We start from the raw sequence: 10,228 nt of genomic DNA on the forward strand, positions 1-10,228 counted from the left end.
CTCAAGCACCAGGTGACTGTATCCGAGTCATTTGATACCCCCGACCCCGCCTAGTGGAATCCCAAAGATAAACGTTGACGCAGCCGTGTAAAATTGAGGATCTAGGGGTTTCAACATACTTGTGTCGTGTCATCTATCTTGGTGCAATAGCGGTGGTTTTCTGCCGCATCACCGATCCTGCAACTGAGGCCCCTGGCCTGTCGTTGGCACTTGATGAAGATCCTGCATTAGACATGATGTATGTTTGTCTCGGGCTGCAAGCCAGTTGTTTGAGATATCAAAGAAGGTACTATGGGGAGCTACGACTCGACCGTTTCTGAGATCAAGTCTTAAACTACACATTTCCATGATTGTCGTTTTGCCCATGAAGATAGAGCTTCAAACTTGGAAACACACTATCTAACTACTAACTAGAAACTAGGCACATGATTTTACATGGAGTAGGACGCCACTTGTGGTTATGGCTTGGCATTCTTTACTCTGAAACTATTCATGTAAACATTGTCATTGATTGGTAAAAACCTATAAGGTTGTTTTTCAGAAAAATGCCACCATGTAATGTGGGTGTCGGAATGGACCGCGGCAGAAATCTTATGTGGCCGACCGCGAAATATGTTCCCCCAAATGGCCGAAGCCAGCGCAGCCCATCCCCATATAGAGAAGTCAAGGTAATTTTGAAGGACGCAAAACAGTGTCCGCAATGCAAGATGGCTATTTCGAAGACAGAAGCATGCAATAAGATTGACCAGTTGGAACTGTGGCCGGTTGCTCTGATACCAATGCAATGCTGCAATTAGTGGATATGATCATTTTAAGTAAGTTCTCTTTTAGTAGTATCTACTTTTGATCATTGACATAGTTGTGACTTGACAAATACTCACGTTGCTGCTTCCAGGGGTGGTTGTGTGGTTTTTGATCAGGTTGAACTCAATAGATGGGAGATGCACTACGGGAAAAAATGCAGTTGCCGTGCATTGCATAGAAAAACGCACGGCAAAGATTTTGGCCACGGCAAATAGAGACACGAACGCACGGCAAAGATTTGATTCACGGCAACGACGGAAGAGAGCGCACGGTAAAGAAAGTTGCACGGCAAAGGACCAACATAGCACACGGCAAAGATAGACTACACGGCAAAGACGCTGGCACACGGCAAAGCACAAAAGGCATCGCCGTGCACGCCTTTGCCTAGTGTTTTTAACAAACGCACGGCAAAGCAAGTCTTTGCCTAGTGTTTTTAACAAACACACGGCAAAGCAAGCCTTTGCCTAGTGTAAACGCACGGCAAAGATGTAAAAACTGGATTTCCTCTCAGCTCAAAAAGTGTTGCGTGGTATAGTTATCAACAAATGAACGCTTAGCTTAGTGGCAAGGTTGCATGCTTTTCCTACTCTATGTCCTAGGTTCGAATCCTAGACCGATCAGTTTGGAGTTTTTTTTTTAGATAAAACATATTTAGCACACGGCAAAGAAGCGACCTTTGCCGTGCGGCGTCGCACGGCAAACACTAGACCAAATTGTTACACATACGCATGCTGGCTTGTTCAAAGGAGAATATGGTTTGCCATGTCCCACATGCCGCCAAGCAGTTCCAAAGGTAAAATATCAGAATACCTTATCTGTAAACCTATCGGAGGACCAGCGTCTCTAATAATAATGGGAATGATGCAATTGCCCGTCTTTAGGGTCAAGAAACCAAAAAGTGCCATCTCATGTACAGCTACTTGTGGTCAATTTTTTTCCTTACAAAATTAGGTTGGGCTTTCACCTCTAGTCATGATTACTTAGGTTAACTGTTTACTAGGAGTACAAGTTTATTTAGTAACTATGCAAATCAGCAAGTTATATCTTATTTCGGCCAGTTTACTTTTTTTTTTTGCTTCAGCCAAGAGAAGTAAGGCTAACCACTCCCCAAGTACTCCTAGTGAACTAACATATCCCAGGCATAGCTTCATTTTTCTTCCCATGTTGCACCCTTCCCTTTCCTCATGATTCTGTATTTGCTTTCACTCTACAGTTCGAGATGAAATCTGGCTAAAACAAATACTCCGTAAGTCCGGTACCGGCAGCAGCAGCCCATGGACGTAGCTACAGCGATAAGGTCCATATCGTAATTTGGAGCTTGTGAAAGCAAACATGAGTACATGTTTGGAAGAAATAAAACTAGAAAAAGTTGACCACAAAGGTGTAGCAAAACGAACAAAGGTGAACCTCGTAACATGAAGCCCTGGACTGGACATTATATGCGAGACAAGAATAAAACTTAATGATCCAATACTGGAACAAAGAGATGATTACAACTGAAGTAATAATCAGAGCATTGATCTGCAAAGGATCATATTGATGTGAATCTTCTCAGTTTACCTCAGCTGAAACCTGACCATGTCATTAGACGCTCGTCGCAGTGGCGGACGCATGAAGAAATCAAAGGGGGGGCACACCTCCAATTTTTTTTTTTGCACCCCCTTAATTGTGGAAAACTTTGGCCAAATAAACGATATATAAGACAAATTGATTCTAAAATTGATGTGCACGATTGCTATATAAATCATGGACAGAAATCTCTACCAATTGAATCAACAGTTAACACCGCTGGGTGAAATTGAAAGTGAAATTAAAACAGTCAGTTTAACATAGCACTACAAATACATAGAAGCCATGAGTTGTCATATCTACGGATACCTATTTAGAGGCGATCCCCTGGTGTGCGGCGGCAGCTGCCCCTTCCATGGCTTCCCGGCGATGGGGGGGTGGTGGTGGCTGCGGGTCTGGTTCCCACAAAGATCCGTCGTCGGTTCTCCTGACGGCGCGGGGAGGGGGCAGCGACTTTGCGAGGTGTGGATGGTGTGGTACCGGCGTCCAAAACCGCGTGGCGTGGCAGGCCCGATCTTTGATCTGGGTCGCGTGGGTCTCGGATGGTGCGTTGATAACCCACAAGTATAGGGGATCGCGATAGTCTTCGAGGGTAGTATAACCCAAATTTATTGATTCGACACAAGGGGAGGTAAAGAATACTTATAAGCCTTAACAACTGAGTTGTCAATTCAGCTGCACCTGGAAAAGCACTAGCAACAGGGGTGATGTGAAAGTAGCAGTAATATGAGAGCAATAGTAACAGTAACACAGCAGCAGTAATAGCAATATGAGAGCAATGGCACCAGAAGATAGTTGATACTACTTCCAATGACATGTAGAACAAGTATATTATGATGAGAGATGGACCGGGGTTCCCAGCGATCTTCACTAGTGGTAACTCTCCAATAAGTGACAAGTGTTGGGTGAACAAATTACAGTTGGGCAATTGATAGGAATCAAGGCATTAAGCTAGAACATCAAGATTATTAATTATGTAGGCATGTTTTCCAATATAGTCGTACGTGCTCGCAATGAGAAACTTGCACAACATCTTTTGTCCTACCAGCCGGTGGCAGCCGGGCCTCAAGGGAAACTACTGGATATTAAGGTACTCCTTTTAATAGAGTACCGGAGCAAAGCATTAACACACCGTGAAAACATGTGATCCTCACATCACCGCCATCCCCTCCGGTTGTCCCGATTTCTGTCACTTCGGGGCCATTGGTTCCGGACAGTGACATGTGCATACAACTTGTAGATACAATCTAAGCAATAAGTATAGAGCTCAAATCTAAGATCATGCCACTCGGGCCCTAGTGACAAGCATTAAGCATAACAAGATTGCAGCAACAATAACTTCACAAACTTTATAGATAGACTAATCATAATGTATCATCCATCGGATCCCAACAAACACAACACCGATTACATCAGATGAATCTCAATCATGTAAGGCAGCTCATGAGACCATTGTATTGAAGTACATGGGGGAGAGTATACCGACATAGCTACTGCTAGAACCCGTAGTCCATGGGGGAACTACTCACGGAGCATGGCGGAGGTGGTGGCGTTGATGGAGATGGCTTCCGGGGGCACTTCCCCGTTCCGGCAGGGTGCCGGAACAGAGTTCTGTCCCCCGAATTGGAGTTTCGCGATGGTGGCGGCGCCCCTGGAGTCTTTCTGGAGTTTCGTCAATTGGTACGGTGTTTTTAGGTCGAAAGGGCTTTTATAGGCGAAGAGGCGGCGCAGGGGGGCACCTGGGGGCGCCACACCCTAGGCCGGCGCGGGCCCAGGCTTGGTCGCGCCGCCATGTGGTGTGGTGGCCCCCTGGCCCCTCTCCGACTCTTCTTCGGTGTTCTGGAGCCTTCCGGGAAAAATAGGAGGTTTGGCGTTGATTTCGTCCAATTCCGAGAATATTGCCCGAACAGCCTTTACGGAACCAAAAACAGCAGTAAAACAGAACTGCACCGTGGCATCTCGTTAATAGGTTAGTTCCGGAAAACGCATAAAAACATTATAAAGTGCAAGCAAAACATGTAAGTATTGTCATAAAACAAGCATGGAACGACAGAAATTATGGATACGTCGGGGACGTATCAGCATCCCCAAGCTTAGTTCCTGCTCGTCCCGAGCAGGTAAACGATAAAAAGAATAATTTCTGTAGTGACATGCTACTTACATAACCTTGATCATAATATTACAAAGCATATGAAATGAATGAAGTGACTCAAGGCAATGTTCTATAGTCGCTAACAAATAGATAACATATAGCAAAACTTTTCATGAATAGTACTTTCAAGACAAGCATCAAAAGATTGCACAAGAGTTAACTCATAAAGCAATAGATTCAAAGTAAAGGCATCGAAGCAACACAAAGGAAGATATAAGTTTCAGCGGTTGCTTTCAACTTTCAACATGCATATCTCATGGATAATTGTCAACACAAAGTAATATGATGAATGCAAATATGCAAGTATGTAAGAATCAATGCACAGTTGACACAAGTGTTTGCTTCTAAGGTGGGAGGAATAGGTGAACTGACTCAACATAAAGTAAAAGAATGGCCCTTCAAAGAGGAAAGCATCGATTGCTATATTTGTGCTAGAGCTTTGGTTTTGAAAACATATAGAGAGCATAAAAGTAAAGTTTTGAGAGGTGTTTGTTGTTGTCAACGAATGGTAATGGGTACACTAACTACCTCGCCAACCGGACTTCCAAGAGCGGCTCCCATGAATTATTTGCTTGTTTATGTGGCACTTCTTCCAACCTTTCTTACACAAACCATGGCTAACCGAATCCTCGGGTGCCTGCCAACAATCTCATACCATGAAGGAGTGCCTTTTTATTTTAGTTTTATTATGATGATGACACTCCCCCCAACCTTTGCTTACACAAGCCATGGCTAACCGAATCCTTCGGGTGCCGTCCAACAATCACAAACCATGGAGGAGTGTCTATTTAGGTTAATTAATTTGGGACTGGGAATCCCGTTGCCAGCTCTTTTTGCAAAATTATTGGATAAGCGGATGTGCCACTAGTCCATGTGAGAGTCCGTCAAAAGTAAATGACAAGGTTGAAAGCTAAACACCACATACTTCCTCATGAGCTATAAAACATTAACACAAATTGAGAAGCATTTTGAATTGTTTAAAGGTAGCACTCAAGCAATTTACTTTGGAATGGCAGGAAATACCACATAGTAGGTAGGTATGGTGGACACAATTGGCATAGTGGTTGGCTCAAGTATTTGGATGCATGAGAAGTATTCCCTCTCGATACAAGGTTTAGGCTAGCAAGGTTGCTTGAAGCAAACACAAGTATGAACCGATACAGCAAAACTTACATAAGAACATATCGCAAGCATTATAATACTCTATACTGTCTCCCTTGTTGCTCAAACACTTTACCAGAAAATATCTAGACCTTAAGAGAGATCAATTATGCAAACCAATTTTAACAAGCTTTACGGTAGTTCTCCACTAATAGGTTTAAACTACATGCAAAAACTTATGATCTACTTGAGAGCTCAAAACAATTGCCAAGTATCAAATTATTCAAGACATATGAGGCATTTTCCTTTTCCAACCAAATAAAGATAAGTATTGTAGCTTCCAACTTTTATCATTGAACATTAAAAGTAAAACGAAGAACAAGTGTTCATATGAAAAAGCGGAGCGTGTCTCTCTCCCAAACAAGGATTGCTAGGATCCGAATTTATTCAAACAAAAACAAAAATAAAAGCACACAGACGCTCCAAGTAAAGCACATATGATGTGACCGAATAAAAATATAGTTTTAGGGGAGGAACCTGATAAGTTGATGAAGAAGGGGATGCCTTGGGCATCCCCAAGCTTAGACGCTTGAGTCTTCTTGAAATATGCAGGGATGAACCACGGGGGCATCCCCAAGCTTAGACTTTTCACTCTTCTTGATCATATATCATCCTCCTCTCTTGACCCTTGAAAACTTCCTTCACAACAAACTTCTCATAAACTTCATTAGAGGGGTTAGTACTCAAAAAAAAAAATTTGAATCCACCTTGGTCCTGTAGTGGCACATTGCAAGAACTCAATAAAACATTAGCTACAGCTCTCTATGTCTAGAAAAGCTCGCTTAAAGTCCACAAGAGACAATGCAAAAAAAACAGAGACAGAATCTGCCAAAACAGAACAGCCAGTAAAGACGAATTTTAATAAAATACTTCCGTTGCTCAAATCAGAAAACTCAAAACTAATGAAAGTTGCGTACATATCTGAGGAACACGCACGTAAATTGGCATATTTTTCTGATTTTTCTACAGAGAAAACAACCCAGATTCGTGACAGATAGAAATCTGTTTCTGCGCAGAAATCCAAATCTAGTATCAACCTTCGATTAGAGGCTTCACTTGGCACAACAAAATACAAAACTAAGATAAGGAGGGGTTGCTACAGTAGTAAACAACTTCCAAGACACAAATATAGAATAAAGTACTGTAGCAAAATAACACATGGGTTATCTCCCAAGAAGTTGCTTTCTTTATAGCCATTAAGATGGGCTCAGCAGTTTTAATGATGCACTCGCAAGAAATAGTATTTGAAGCAAAAGAGAGCATCAAGAGGCAAATCCAAAACACATTTAAGTCTAACATGCTTCTTATGCAAAGGAATCTTGTAAATAAACAAGTTCATGAAAAGCAAAGTAACAAGCATAGAAAGATAGAACAAGTGTAACTTCAAAAATTTAAGCGCATAGAGAGGTGTATTAGTACCATGAAAATTTTTACAACCATATTTTCCTCTCTCATAATAATTTTCAGTAGCTTCATGAATAAACTCAACAATATAACTATCACATGCAGCATACTTTTCATGATTTCCAAGCACATAATTTTTATCAAGTTCAAGAATAGTGGAATTAAAACTTTCAAACTTACTTTTATTAATAATATAACAAGATGATTGATCAATCTCAAGAGATATGGGACTCATAGAATAAGTCAAGAACTCTCCAATCCCATTTTCATTAGTAGTACAATTAATATTATCAAGTAACATAGGACCATCATCTAGAGCTTTATCATAGACATTTGCTAAGCAAAATTCTTTAGTACCATGCATTTCGTCATCAGGCACAAACAAAGCATTATCATAAGATTTATCAAAGTAGCATGGATTATCATATATAACAGCAGCATAATTATTCTCACAAGTTTTACTTATAGGTACTATTTCAAGAGAATCCACAGGAACATAACATTCAACCTCTTTCGGTAAGCATGGAGGACAATCAAATAGTGTAAGAGATAAAGAGTTACTCTCATTAGAAGGTTGGCATGGGTAGCTAATCCATTCTTCCTCCTTTTGTTCGTCGCTCTCCTCTTCTTTTTCATCCAATGAGCTTTCAGGTTCATCAATTTCCTCCTCTTTTTCATCCAATGAGCTTTCAGGTTCATCAATTTCTTCTTCCACCGGTTCCTGCAAATTGTGAGTGCATTCTTGTGCATTAATGTGTCTCTCTTTATAATCAAGGATATAAGGATTCCTACTGTAGCATTCTATGCAAGAATTAAGGATAGTAGAGACATAATCTTTAAGGTCCTTACAGATAGCACAAGTTTCATAATTCTCAACCATGAAGGATTCTATCTCGGAGGCTCCCATAAATAAGACAAATTGTTCTACCTCTTCGAACCCATAATGAATATAGCAATTCCGATTATAGCTCTTAATAAAATATTCCTCACTAAAGCCACATTGAAATTTAAGATGTTTAGTATCCTGTTGAGAGCAACAGTTTATATCATGGCGTCTAAGCAAGATTCTAGCAATTGTATTTAATTTTTCTATCATAGCACTCATTATTTTACCAGTTCTTGATTCTCTATAACAATTATAACATTCCATAAGCTCCAAGTAGGTTGTTGGTTCTCCCATAACAGCAATTTTTAATTTTTTTGGTTTTTCAAATTTTTATGGATTTTTTTTGTATATGAGACAAATAAAACAAGACAAAAATAAACTAAGCAAAAGTAAACTACGCAAACTAATACTAGACAGAAATAAACTAAGCACAAATAAACTAGGCAAAAGTAAACTAAGCAAAGCAAAATAAAACAAATTAAAAACAGAGAAAGAGGTAGAGTGTACTCCCCAGGTGAACTTATGAGTAGAGCTATGCCTCCCCGGCAACGGCGCCAGAAAACAGTCTTGATAACCCACAAGTATAGGGGATCGCGATAGTCTTCGAGGGTAGTATAACCCAAATTTATTGATTCGACACAAGGGGAGGTAAAGAATACTTATAAGCCTTAACAACTGAGTTGTCAATTCAGCTGCACCTGGAAAAGCACTAGCAACAGGGGTGATGTGAAAGTAGCAGTAATATGAGAGCAATAGTAACAGTAACACAGCAGCAGTAATAGCAATATGAGAGCAATGGCACCAGAAGATAGTTGATACTACTTCCAATGACATGTAGAACAAGTATATTATGATGAGAGATGGACCGGGGTTCCCAGCGATCTTCACTAGTGGTAACTCTCCAATAAGTGACAAGTGTTGGGTGAACAAATTACAGTTGGGCAATTGATAGGAATCAAGGCATTAAGCTAGAACATCAAGATTATTAATTATGTATGCATGTTTTCCAATATAGTCGTACGTGCTCGCAATGAGAAACTTGCACAACATCTTTTGTCTTACCAGCCGGTGGCAGCCGGGCCTCAAGGGAAACTACTGGATATTAAGGTACTCCTTTTAATAGAGTACCGGAGCAAAGCATTAACACACCGTGAAAACATGTGATCCTCACATCACCGCCATCCCCTCCGGTTGTCCCGATTTCTGTCACTTCGGGGCCATTAGTTCCGGACAGTGACATGTGCATACAACTTGTAGATACAATCTAAGCAATAAGTATAGAGCTCAAATCTAAGATCATGCCACTCGGGCCCTAGTGACAAGCATTAAGCATAACAAGATTGCAGCAACAATAACTTCACAAACTTTATAGATAGACTAATCATAATGTATCATCCATCGGATCCCAACAAACACAACACCGATTACATCAGATGAATCTCAATCATGTAAGGCAGCTCATGAGACCATTGTATTGAAGTACATGGGGGAGAGTATACCGACATAGCTACTGCTAGAACCCGTAGTCCATGGGGGAACTACTCACGGAGCATGGCGGAGGCGGTGGCGTTGATGGAGATGGCTTCCGGGGGCACTTCCCCGTTCCGGCAGGGTGCCGGAACAGAGTTCTGTCCCCCCGAATTGGAGTTTCGCGATGGTGGCGGCGCCCCTGGAGTCTTTCTGGAGTTTCGTCAATTGGTACGGTGTTTTTAGGTCGAAAGGGCTTTTATAGGCGAAGAGGCGGCGCAGGGGGGCACCTGGGGGCGCCACACCCTAGGCCGGCGCGGGCCCAGGCTTGGCCGCGCCGCCATGTGGTGTGGTGGCCCCCTGGCCCCTCTCCGACTCTTTTTCGGTGTTCTGGAGCCTTCCGGGAAAAATAGGAGGTTTGGCGTTGATTTCGTCCAATTCCGAGAATATTGCCCGAACAGCCTTTCTGGAACCAAAAACAGCAGAAAACAGGAACTGGCACTGTGGCATCTCGTTAATAGGTTAGTTCCGGAAAACGCATAAAAACATTATAAAGTGCAAGCAAAACATGTAAGTATTGTCATAAAACAAGCATGGAACGACAGAAATTATGGATACGTCGGGGACGTATCATGCGTTCACCGATTCCTCCTTTGTTTTCGCTGGCTAGCAGATGACGGTGAGGGGGCCTGTTCATCTATTTCGTAGTTTGAAGGTGGTGGTCCTAGGGTTTCTCTTGCGCGAAGATGGAGACCTCATGAGGCCTGCTCTCCTTGATCTAGCCG

The sequence above is a fragment of the Lolium perenne genome, chromosome 7 (assembly GCF_019359855.2).
Source record: "Lolium perenne isolate Kyuss_39 chromosome 7, Kyuss_2.0, whole genome shotgun sequence".
Classification (NCBI taxonomy): domain Eukaryota; kingdom Viridiplantae; phylum Streptophyta; class Magnoliopsida; order Poales; family Poaceae; genus Lolium; species Lolium perenne.